Source organism: Nipponia nippon, unplaced genomic scaffold (genome assembly GCF_047370975.1).
Source record: "Nipponia nippon isolate SJK-2023a ecotype South Korea unplaced genomic scaffold, ASM4737097v1 scaffold_29, whole genome shotgun sequence".
NCBI classification, from domain to species: Eukaryota; Metazoa; Chordata; class Aves; order Pelecaniformes; family Threskiornithidae; genus Nipponia; species Nipponia nippon.
In genome coordinates, this window is record NW_028262346.1 from 1,432,185 (window position 1) to 1,444,551 (window position 12,367).

Below are 12,367 nucleotides of genomic sequence, written 5' to 3' on the forward strand. Positions count from 1 at the left end.
ACACAAATAGTTTGTAGTAAAGGTCAGCCTTGAACCAAAACCTCCCAAGACTATACCCAGAGCTACAAACCCCTATTAGTCTGCTTTTCTTAAATATGGACAAATTCCTGCTTAGATTCACAAATACATTATGTCCCAAGTAGATTCTCTCAAAAAAGTAAACTGGAAACACTATTGTCCCTTCCATCCAGGTGCACATCCACTATTGTGGGACTGAGTTCCTGAGCAAGAAGTTAAAAACAGTGTGCGAATTTAAGTCTAAAACTTCCAATTTTTACAAAAAGTATACAGATGTAATCTTTGAAGTGAAAAAGAAACAATGAAATTAATTACAATAAGATCTGTGTAATTTACAAAGCTTCAGTGCACTGAGTTTAAAAGGGCTCTTGTCAGTGTGAAGTGAAGGAAGTACATTTTCCTGATGAATAGAGAACACAAGGTAAAGTGTGTAGTAATCATTACTGGAGAGATATTTTGATCACTTTTTTTTGTTGATCCACCTAAAAACTAGTGAACAATGAGTATATAGTAGATTGTTTCAGTTAAACATTTGATACAGCTTCTAGCAGAAATTTTTGCTTTGAGAATTGAATTCATATTAGATTGGATGAACAGTGTAGCCCCCAAAGCACTGAGGACTAGCAGGAGGAATGTGCATGATAAATGTTAGTTGCATCAAGATGGAAGACCTGTCTAGCAAAGCAGAAGATCTGATCTTAAATATAAACAGTGCAGCAATGAAGATTTCACACATGAAGAGGAATGGAGAATAAATCGCAACAGATCCTAGAGGGTGCTGAGCCCCTTAATAATGTGCCCAGTCACCTGAGTCCCTGCTGGGAAGGATTAGCCATGCCTAGCACCTTGCATGATTCAGCTCTTAAAATACAGATGGAGAATAGCCACAGAAGCAAATGTCTGAATGTTCAACAGGACATACAAAGCTGAAAGGCAGTAATGTCAAAAGTCACTTTCAGATGATAGTGGACAATATCATATACAATACTGTGTATGTCACTTCCAGATCAAAGACACTTCCTTCCTTTGGTGTCAATAGAAAATCCACATCTAAAATGGTCCTATCAGCTATGATCACCTGGAAGTGTTCAGAAACACATGGAAGTAAAAAAAGGAAAAGAAAAGATGGAATTCAGAGATGAGTAATAGAAATTCTTCATGGGCTGGGATGACTGACTTACAAGGGAAGATTAAGAAAACTAAATATGTATAACTTGGGTAAATGATGACTCAAGGGGATAGATGATAACCAGCTACAAGCCTTCAAGGTATAAACACAAAGTATGGAGAAAGGTTGTTCAGGGTGATACCAGAGAATAATAACCAGGAGTAACAACACAAAATTCAACAACAGAACATTTCGGCTGAGCATCAGGAATACTTCCTAACTGTTGGGAATATCAGTGTTTCCTCCCCTTGCACAACCCCCAAGGTGGCTTTTGCATCAAATGGATCTGTTAGTCAAGAATATATTTAATTTCATTTTTATTTAAGTGTATATGCATGAGTGTAGTGCAAGACCACATAACCTAAACTTTTCCAGATCCTACAAGTTCAGGGACAATAGTGGAATAATCCCTTAAAACATGGTTGAGGCATATCTATATGTGTGTGTTGGACGTTGGGGTGTAGAAAAGGCAGGGAGGGAAAAGGCAGAAAGAAGAGTTAAATCAACATAGAATCACAGAATATCCTGAGTTGGAAGGGACCCACAAGGATCATCAAGTCCAACTCCTGTCCCTGCATAGGACAACCCCAAAATTCACACCATATGTCTGACGGCATTGTCCAAATGCCTCTTAAATGTTGTCAGGCTTGGCACTGTGACTACCTCCCGGGGGAGCCTGTTCCAGTGCTCCACCACCCTCTGGGTGAAGAACCTTTTCCTAATGTCCAACCTAAACCTCCCCTGGCATATCTTCCTGCCGTTCCCTCGGGTTCTAACATTGGTCATCAGGGAGAAGAGATCAGCACCTGCCCCTCCTCCTTCCCTTGTGAGGAAGCTGTAGACTGCAATGAGGCCTCCCCTCAGTCTCCTCTTCTCCAGGCTGAACAGACCAAGTGACTTCAGCCGCTCCTCATACGGCTTCCCCTCTAAACCCTTCACCATCTTCGTGGCTCTCCTCTGGACACTCTCTAGTAGCTTCGTGTCCTTTTTGTACTGTGGCGCCCAAAACTGCAGACAGTACTCAAGGCCGCACCAGTGCAGAGTGGAGTGGGACAATCACCTCCCTCGACCGGCTAGCAATACAGTGCTTGACGCACCCCAGGACACGGTTGGCCCTCCTGGCTGCCAGGGCACACTGTTGGCTCACGTTCAACTTGCTGTCGACCAGAACGCCCAGATCCCTCTCCACAGGGCTGCTCTCCAGCCTCTCATTCCCCAGTCTGTATGTACATCCAGGGTTGCCATGTCCCAGGTGCAAAACCCGGCACTTGCCCTTGTTAAACTTCATACGGTTGGTGATTGCCCAGCTCTCTAATTTGTCCAGATCTCTCTGCAGGGCCTCTCTGCCCTCGAGAGTGTCAACAGCTCCTCCCAATTTTGTGTCATTGGCAAACTTTGATAACAAACCTTCGAGTCCTGCATCCAAGTCATTTATGAAGACATTAAAGAGCACTGGCCCCAAGATGGACCCCTGCGGAACCCCACTAGTGACTGGTCGCCAGCCTGATGTAACCCCATTTACTATAACCTTTTGAGCCCGACCCGTCAGCCAATTGCTCACCCATTGCATTCTGTGTTTATCCAGCTGTATGCTGGACATTTTGTCCAGAAGGATACTGTGAGAGACAGTATCGAAGGCTTTACTGAAGTCCAAAAAGATTATGTTGACTGGCTTCCCTTGGTCAACTAGGTGGGTAACCTTGTCATAGAAGGAAATTAAGTTAGTCAAGCAGGACTTTCCCCTCATGAACCCGTGCTGGCTGGGGCCAATGACTGCATTGTCTTTCAGGTGTTTTTCAATAACTCCCAGAATAATCTTCTCCATGATTTTGCCAGGCACAGAGGCGAGACTGACAGGCCTGTAGTTACCAGGGTCATCCCTGTTGCCCTTCTTGAAGATTGGGACAACGTTTGCCAGCTTCCAGTCAACTGGGACCTCCCCAGATTCCCAAGAGCACTGAAAAATCATTGAGAGAGGTCTCGCTATCAGCCAGCTCTTTCAGTACCCTCGGATGAATCCCATCGGGCCCCATTGACTTATAGGGATCCAGCTGGAGCAGCAAATCCCGCACAAGTTCGGGGTTGGTTGGGAGTTTGTCATTCTCGCAGTCATGGTTCTCTAGCCCAGGGCTCTGGGGGTCCCAGAGCCCATCATCGGTGTTGAAGACCGAGGCGAAGAAAGCATTAAACGTCTCTTCTTTGTCCATGTCCCTGTTTGTGAGGTGACCATGCTCGTCAAGTAATGGGCCAATGTTATTTCTCACCTGCCTTTTGCTATTTACATATTTTAAAAAGCCCTTTTTATTGTCCTGGATATTCCCAGTTGACATCTGGCAAGTTGAAGTCCCCCATAAAGACAAGGGCAGATGACTTGGAAGCATCCCTTAGTTCCTTAAAGAATAACTCATCTGTGTCGTCATCCTGGCTGGGTGGCCTATAGTAGACTTCCACAACGACATCCGCTTTATTTGTCTGACCCTTAATCCTTACCCAGAGGCTCTCAACTGTGCCATCGCCAACTGCTAGCTCCGTGCATTCCAGCCCCTCCACTACATACAATGCCACCCCGCCGCCTCGCCTGCCCTGCCTATCCCTCCTGAAGAGCCTGTAACCATCCATCATGGCACACCAGTCACAGGACTCATCCTACCTGGTTTCGCTTATGCCTATGATGTCATAATAATCATCTCCTTCCTCCAGCAGATATACTTCCTCTTCCAGAAAAAAAAAGTGTATCCGTGTAGATAATTCTCACCTTCATTTTTAACTATTGCTTGTTACACTTGGGAATAAACAGAAATGTGCAGCAACAAGAACAGTTTCTGCCATTAATCTGTTACAATAAGCACTGCCACATCACTTTACATTTTGAGCAATGTCTCTGACAATTCTTTCCTTGTCTCTTCCATTTACACAACTATTTTGGAATGAATTTTGTTTAGTAGCTAGTACAATGGGCCCACTGATTTCAGATGGTGCACTACTACATCAAATGATAAGTTAAAACATCAAAAAAATCCAAACACAAAAGCACACTTTCTAAAATCCTTCCTTATATTTTGTTGTATTCAGAACACCTGATTGCATTGGGTTTCAAGAAGTATTATTAGCTTTCATTGGAGATTATTTTTTTAATTTAAAAAAAACCTTGCCAGAGATGGAATCCAGTTATTTCAAACTCTGTCAACACTTTTCTAACTCCCTGTGTCAGGTTTCTATGTGCGTGAGAAAAGCTTTAAGTGTTTTGATCTCCTTAGACAAAAGACCCTGCACGAATCTGCATGGTTATTATTAACAGTACTGTGTAATGTTGTATGCCTGTGAAATTATATGCCTGACACTCCAGGCATATGAATGCATGCAGAAACACAGATATGCAACATTGTACAAAAACACTTATGTAGTGCCTTTTAGTCAAAAGTTTTGAAAAACTCTCTAAAGCTAAAGGAAGCCTCAGAGCATAAATACCACAGGTAGAAAGAGGAGCCAAAAGTCCCATGCTCAGTGCTAACTGCTAGGTCATATTCAACCATCTGATGGGTATGGTTGTATCTGCACCAGTCCACCAGCCACTTTCTTCTCTAACCAGGAGTTTTTGTTTCTCAAGTACATGTGTGAGGATGAGAACAGACAAGGGTGAGTGCTTAAAGAGTTCACCAAATACCTAACCATTTCACACTCTTCTGACCAACACAAATATCTTTTTACTCCTTCCCTCCCTTTATTTTCACATCTCCAATCTGCCCAGTGTACTCAGAAGGCGTCTTATAAAACCAGTCTAAAAACTGAAGTATGCATTTATGCACTGCTCCTTTTCGGAGGCCATGAAGAAGTAAAAAAAGAAGTTCATTTGACATACCTATGTGTGCCTTCTCTCCATGCTCCCCCCACCACTTACACAGATCTTCCAAAAGCAGCAGATGCACAAGTGCCATAATGCGACATGGGGATTTGCTCTGGGAAAGTTGTTTTATTTTTAAATGGCTGAATACATTGGAGGGTAAAAGCTTGCCTACGCCACCAACACATGCCTGCCTCTTACTGTTATCTTAGGGTTTCTGCAGCTTATTTTATAAAAATGTTTCAGTTTTTTGCCCGTCTGAGTTGGTGCTTCATCTCGGTGGCTGCTTTCCAGATATGGGCTGTCTCCCATGGTGCAGAGCCTAGAGGACAATTATGGGAGCAGAACTGGGGAAGACAGAAATTTAATTTCAAGTGGCTTGATAGAAGAGAGTTTAGAGCTTTCTCAGTTTGATTTCTTGAAAGATTGTCCCTCTTCTCTCCCCATCTCCAGCTGAAGAAACATGCTACAGAAGTTACCCATATCAAAGTTATAAAAACTGAGTATCACATGTTAGAAACCCTACATATCCACAGCAAGAGGAGGTTGCCCAGCTCCTCCAACATTATCATCTGCAGGTAAGAACTGGACAGTTATCAGGAAGTTTTACTGTTCCCCAGATCTGGTAACCTGGAAAACAAATCCAGGTCTCCCGATTCCCTCCCCACCCCAAAAAAAAAATCCAACACACAAGCAGAAACAAGTGTCCTGGTTTCCACCTTGGAGTTGCATGATTCACCTCTAACCTCTGAGGTGGCCATGGAGAGTTGACTTGTGTCTCATACAGGAGATTTGCAAAGAGCAATGTAAGGATAACTCCTTCGCTTCTCCAGGGCAAATCTGGAACCTCTCTACAGTCTATAAAAACTGTTGTCTGAAGCCTGTGCACTCACCACTGCTTTCATGAGTACCCTCTGTGTCACTACAAGACTACTCCAGCCCCAGAGAAACAGCTATCTCTGAGCCCCACTGCATTGCTATAGCTGCTCAGGAGGCAGTGTGTCAAATCCTAAATAATGGTACCCTGTCTTGCACCTAGATGTCTTCTGACTTATTTTCAAAGGACAGATCTTGGTTTCCGAACAGTGGCAGATTCTGTAATTATGTACATCTAAATACAAAGGGGGAATCAAGAGCAATTTTAAGGGCATGTGGATCTGGTCTTCTGCCAAAGTGCTTTATTCTGTAATGAACTCTTCCTTTCAAGCCACTTTGCAGACACTTTGGTCTGAACCCAATATCAATAATATAGGTTAAATTTCACATGCTTAACAATATTTAACCCTGGGGCCTCTTCTTGGGCCATTAAACACCAGACAGTTCACCAGCCCAGGGTACTGCGATAGGAGGTGAGAGCCAGGAAGGCAGCCCATCGATGGGTAACTAAAAAGAGAAAGGAAAACTTTGACCTATGCTGTATAAGTTCAGCATTGCAAACAGTAAAGTAGACCTTCTCTTTCAGGCTGTTTGTAGTCACATTTAAATAGCCAATAATTCATCACTTACAGTGAGAATGTTAAATGCAGAAAGCAGCAGAATGTAAATTGAAATGGCTAATCCTTTTTAGCATGATCCATTAACAACAAAATATTAAAGGTGAATGGGAGAATGAGAAGAGACTTCATGGGCGAATGCATTGGCCTTTTGCCTCTGAGGAAAGGTCTGTACTCAAAGCTTCATTAGGTTACATCATAAGTGGGTCATACAGACCGAACAGACATTTGTCCATATCACAAAACCAGTGACAGTCTGCAAGTACAACCTAGAGCCTCAGATAAAGCTGAGGTTATGAGAGGACCATGTTCAATTCTGTGCATCCCCCAAGCTGTGTGGTACTGAGCACGCTGCTTTGTTTCTTTAGCTCTGCCTCCCATCTGCAAGGTAGTAGTAACTCCTGTGCATCTCCATAGTGCTGGAAGGATTAGCCAGTTAAACCAAATGCTTGGGGATTGCATTATGGGGGAAGGGAGAGGATATTACAAGTGGAAATGACACTAAAATAGTGATGTCACTGTATATGAAAACTGGGATGTAGCAGCTGAGCTTGAGGGTAAAGTAGCAAGAGAGGATGGAGCTTAGAATGCAGTTTCACACTTTTACTGTGTTTTCATTTAAAATCCTAACAGAAAAGATTAAAGCACTAACAGAACAGTACAATGTCAGAGGCAAAGCAGCTTAACAAGTACTCCCTGTTGATTTGGGATGATGATCTCCAAACCCTTAAAACAAATCAAAAGATCAACTGTCCCATTTTAACCAGGATACTGAAAGACTAAAAGACCAGCTCTGAAAGTGGGCATTATAACCTTTCAGTGCTTAAGCTTAACCTGTTCAAATTGAACACTGACATTACTACAGATGTTCTCTGCAGGGCCAGAGGTTTGGTGCTAGAATAATGTTTTCAATTGTTTGTTGAGATACTAGAAGCAGAAAGTATTATCAGAGCAATATATCAGAATGGGGCCTGAAGGGGCTTTTTTGGGATTTGAGTGTATACCTCTGGGACTCTGCTCATTCATCATCTCTCCAAGACAACTTATTTACTCCAAGATTTTGTTGGGTGTTCATGATTTGGGTACCTCCCACCCCATCACCACTTTTGCTTCTGAAATCTGTGCTCTGAAGCCATTTCTTTCTAGGCAGTGCTCCAGACCATAGCATTTCTACTGGGAAATGACGACTGCAAACAAACATAGCATCTACTTAGCAACAGAAAGAAAGTGTGTTTTCTTTTAGTTTTTATAAAAGGCGCAATAATCTCTCGCCTGAAGAGTAGTATAAGTGCTTCTCATAAAACATCATAAAACAATACAGTCCTGTAAAACCAAACAACATGTCAAAGCCCTATTTATTCCTTTCATTAACCTGATCTAATCCCAAGAAGTTTCTAATGGAACATGCATTGAATTGATGAGTTTTCCTCCAGACCCTCAACTTACCCAAAAGAGATGGAACAAATATAAATATATCTACACTTTACACTCAGTCTTAATTTGTTCAAAGCATGGAAGAGCTTAAAAATCCACCAGTGCCTCATGGAAAACTGACAAATATTCTATTTAGAGAGATTTTGGCTGCTTATGCCCTTGTTTTTCCTGTGGTGTTCCCTTCCTCCGCAGTAAGGGCTCATTCACATGGGGGACACAAGACTTTTATTGAGGAAGGACCCTGCCACCCAGCACAAACCACCCTCCTGCTAGTGGGGAACTCTTCCCCACAGCCCTCAATTGTGGTATGAATAGTCAGGTAAACTACATCCCACCTTTTCAAGACCTCCCCACCCACCACAAAAAAAGTCTTGCCATGCTTTTTTCCTAAGATAAATATATTTATCAGATTTAATTAGAATGTTCTCCCTGACCTCTGTAATGTTCATCACAGGTTTTCCCCTGTCTGGTTTCATTGCCAGTTCTTTCTGAACCCCAGTTCAGAACCCATCTCCCAGTAACTAGATTTTCTCAAAGGTCTTGCTGCATAAAGTTAGACAGGAGGAAGACAGGATATGACCAGTGGAAAGGAAGGGTCCATTAAGGGAAGAAGAACCCCTCAAATTTTAAGCAAGGATCTTTGCGATGCCAATGGCTGTTGGAAAAGGAATGGATGTATTTGATCTAGCTTGACCTGTGGAGAACAGGCAAACATGCTGCACTTCATAGCTTTATCTCTACCAGAAAGCAAACATTAGCAAGGGTGCTGCTCTGTGGAAGGCAGCAAGAGTATGTAAGCAGATGGTGTTTGAGCATTTAACCACCACAATCCAGGCATGACTTGGCAATGAATATACTAGAGGCCTTGTTTACCCTAGAGCTTTGGACAGTGCAGCTGCTACTCCAGTTCTGGCAGAAATTTTCAAGCACAGGTATGCTTGGTGAGGGGCAGGGCTCACTACCTTAGATGGGCAAGAGGCACTGTCTCAAATTCAGCAGTGCACTCTGTACACAAGCTCTCCAAACACTCTCCATTGCTGGTCTGCACACTGAATCCTAACCAGGATAGCTGACAGGTGCATCAGCATCTGAGAAATAAGAAATATTTGGCCCATACAAGCTCTGTCAACCAGTACTTGAGGGGCTGAATGTCTTCTCAGCAACCAGGAAAGTAGATGTGTTTTAACTGCCCAGCTGTAAACTTCATCCTACCCACACCTTCCTCACACGTTTCTTCTCCACTAACTATCTGCATGAGGCTGAGAAGACGATCTTCAACAGAAGCTTGTCTTCTGTCCATGATGAAAATAGTCATGGGTGTTTGGTGATGCTACTTGCACGTATCTAAAGATGGGAAGAGAGCAGGATGGTCTATACAGGAATAGAAACTGGGGAAATAACCAATAACTCCACATTCTCAGGCAAGTGTATTCATCTCTGAATGAATTGCCAGTGATTTAGTCTAAGCCTATTTCAACAAACTTCCTCCTTGGGCATAAAGACCAATAGGAACCTGATAGAACTCTAGTTCTCTACTGAAAAGCCCATGCTCTGACCTCCAGAATCAGGTCCCAAATATCCCCTATTTCTTAAGCAGTCAACCAAATATAAACAAGTATAAAAACAAATCCAAATTGCCTTAATGTCACACTGCCTGCAGTGCAATGGCGAGGTGATCCCTCGCCTCCCATTACCCACCCCAATAATTCTTTTATATGGAGTGTGAAATAATTAGGAGCAGCAAAAATAATTTAGGAAACAAGAAGAAACTAATTGTATAAGCTTGTTTGGGAAAAACACAAAGGACAAAAGCAAACCTGGTAGAGATGCTGACAGATACAGTACCGGTATATTAAAGCCCACACATGTATTAATAATAAGGTAACTAATGGTCCCTTGCACAATACACAATGAATTTACTACACAGCAGCCTGCTCCTGTGGTGCACTGTGGCTCCACACCACAGAGAAGATCATGGTTTGTGAAGCAGGAGAGTTTAATATTGTGTCCAGTCCAATGACTTTACACTGTGTTTAGGGAGAGACCAAGGTTTCAGAGTGCAGCTCTGGGAACCCAAAAATCTCCAAGACAGCAAATGCTGCTGATTATATCCTCCGGATCCAGGCAAGTCACAATCTACCTCAGTGCCCACCTCCTCAAAGCGTTAGATCCACGTACCAATAAGTGGCATGCTCCGCATCAGCACTGCTGAGGCCTTTATCTAATGCTGTGGCTCAACCTTCAGGGATTAAGCTCATCTTTCTGCTTCAAAATGCAGACCTTCTCAACTGAGCTAAAGGATGCTCTCCATCAGAAATGCAAATCAATCAAAACATTTGTTCATACCTAAGGTCTATTTCTTTCCTCAGAGCACGCTGGCAAGACAAGAGGTTATCTTAGCTTGCTAAATGGGGAAACCAAGGCATGGTGCTAACTGGAAAGCTCACTTAAGATCACACAAGAGGCTGAGGTTGTGGGGGAGTGAATCCATAGCTACTGCATCCATGTCCTACCTCGACAGCTCAAAGATCTTCAAAAACCATGGAGAAAGTCAGAAGCCTGAGGTCAGATAGTTTGTCCCTGATGCTAAGCATGAACCCTGCTTGACTGGACCAGCAAACCCTGACCTCTGGCAACATAAGCTCTTCTTGACAGCAGGTCATCTGTAGGCCAGACCACATTTTGACTTCAAGACAGACATTTGCACTCTCTTATTGTTTTGTACCACGTCTGTTTCTGTCTGTAACAAATGGATGCAAGATATGGATTTGCAGACATGAACAGGGGTCTAAACTGGTCACAACCATTCTGGAAGTTGCTATGTTCCAGGGTAAACACTCCCCCACAAGAGGAAGCTCTGTTTAGAGAGGTGAGCTGCAACCAAATAAAATTAAAAAAAACCAACACACACAACCACACAATCCTATAAAACACAGTTTTGGCCTTATGCTAAAAGAGACAGCAAACAGGGCACTAGTCTCACCAAAAAAGTCAACTTAAACAGCTACCCTTTTAGGGGTCCAGTCCTATGCGTTTTAAACTCAGCCAATGCTAAAGTTTCTGACTGTCTATATAGCCCAGCCTAGATCTGCTTGCAGACTGTTGTTTTCTCCAGCAGCTCAACTTCACTGGCTGAGTTTACACTGTATCCTGAGCTTTAGCTGTTAAAAAAAGCCCTCTGTTCTTTGAGTCACTGTCTCAAAGAAACTAGCCAGGTACACTTGATCTTCCAGAATTATCTTTCCTGATAGTAAGCTTCCTAGCTCAACACACTTTAGAAAGAACACGCTAACATACTTTGAGAGCCGCTTCCAATTTTTCTGAGTGAAAGGCATTCACTCAGGCATTGCTACTCAAGCTCACCTGAACTGCCTACCCAAAACTCCTCTACCACTTCAGTGCATTGCTGCTTCTTTCTCCAGCACCCACTGCAGCTGCTGGGCAGCACTGCTGTTTGTTTACTCACCTACTGCACATCACCCCAGCAGTGGCTGAATGTCAGTGTCAAGGATAAAGGTTTCCTCTGTGCATATGCACAGTTTTGTAAAGCACTTCAGGATCAAAGGTGCCAGTGAAACACAAGGATATTATAAAAGCCCAGAATTTCCTCACAGCTAGCTTGTCAACTAATTACAGTTGTGTGCTTTGCTGAGAAGCTCTGAAAGGTATCAAGAGCAAAACCCTATGGCATCATCTGACACCGACAATGCTGTAGCCAGGAGTGCTGCCATTTTTTATGCTTTCAGGAATGGATTTGAACTGGGCATGAACTTGCACAGTTATGTGCCTGATGCACAAGTCAAGTGCACCAGTGCAGTGATCCACCACACTTTCCATCACTTTACACTTAACTGTATGCCAAGCCTTCATAAATTACACTTGCTGCTTTCCAGTCTGCCTCTGACAAGAGTGCTGTCGACCTCAGTGTCACTCGTGCCAGCAGCACAGAGCGCAGGCAGCAGCTTGGATGGAGGACTTCTCAGCAGAGCTTTTCCTTATGAAGGAGTCATCACAAACTCACTTCTTTCTGCCTTGTCCTCCCTGAAAAGCTGCAGGTAATCTGCAGCATGGATGGACTGACAGTGTAGACCTTGACAAGAAAATGTTTTGTCTGGGGTTACTTAGGAAGAGTCCAGGACAAAGCCAGAAGCAGAACTTGGTCACATGAATCTCAGGGCACCATCTTAGACTATAACACTGGCCTTCTATTGAGAAAGGACTGGTATTTCATCACCAGATATTCTTTGTTTGATCCTGCCTAGTCTGACACACATGGATAATGCCTCCAAGCAGGTGACTGCATGGGTTAATTGAAGGAAACCAAGAAAGCCACATCTTTTAGCTTCTTATTTTAAGTGCTCTGACAACACATCTCCATTTCTTTGCACTCTGTATAAGAAACATCAGGGGTTG

The 12,367-nt window shown here is 43.2% G+C and overlaps 1 protein-coding gene across 12 annotated transcripts in view; it reads right to left on the minus strand.

Annotated features, from left to right (window-relative positions):
• The window catches only part of CELF4 (CUGBP Elav-like family member 4), an 876,733-nt gene that overhangs the window by 802,211 nt on the left and 62,155 nt on the right, over positions 1-12,367 (minus strand). The gene's annotated exons all lie outside the window — the stretch shown is intronic.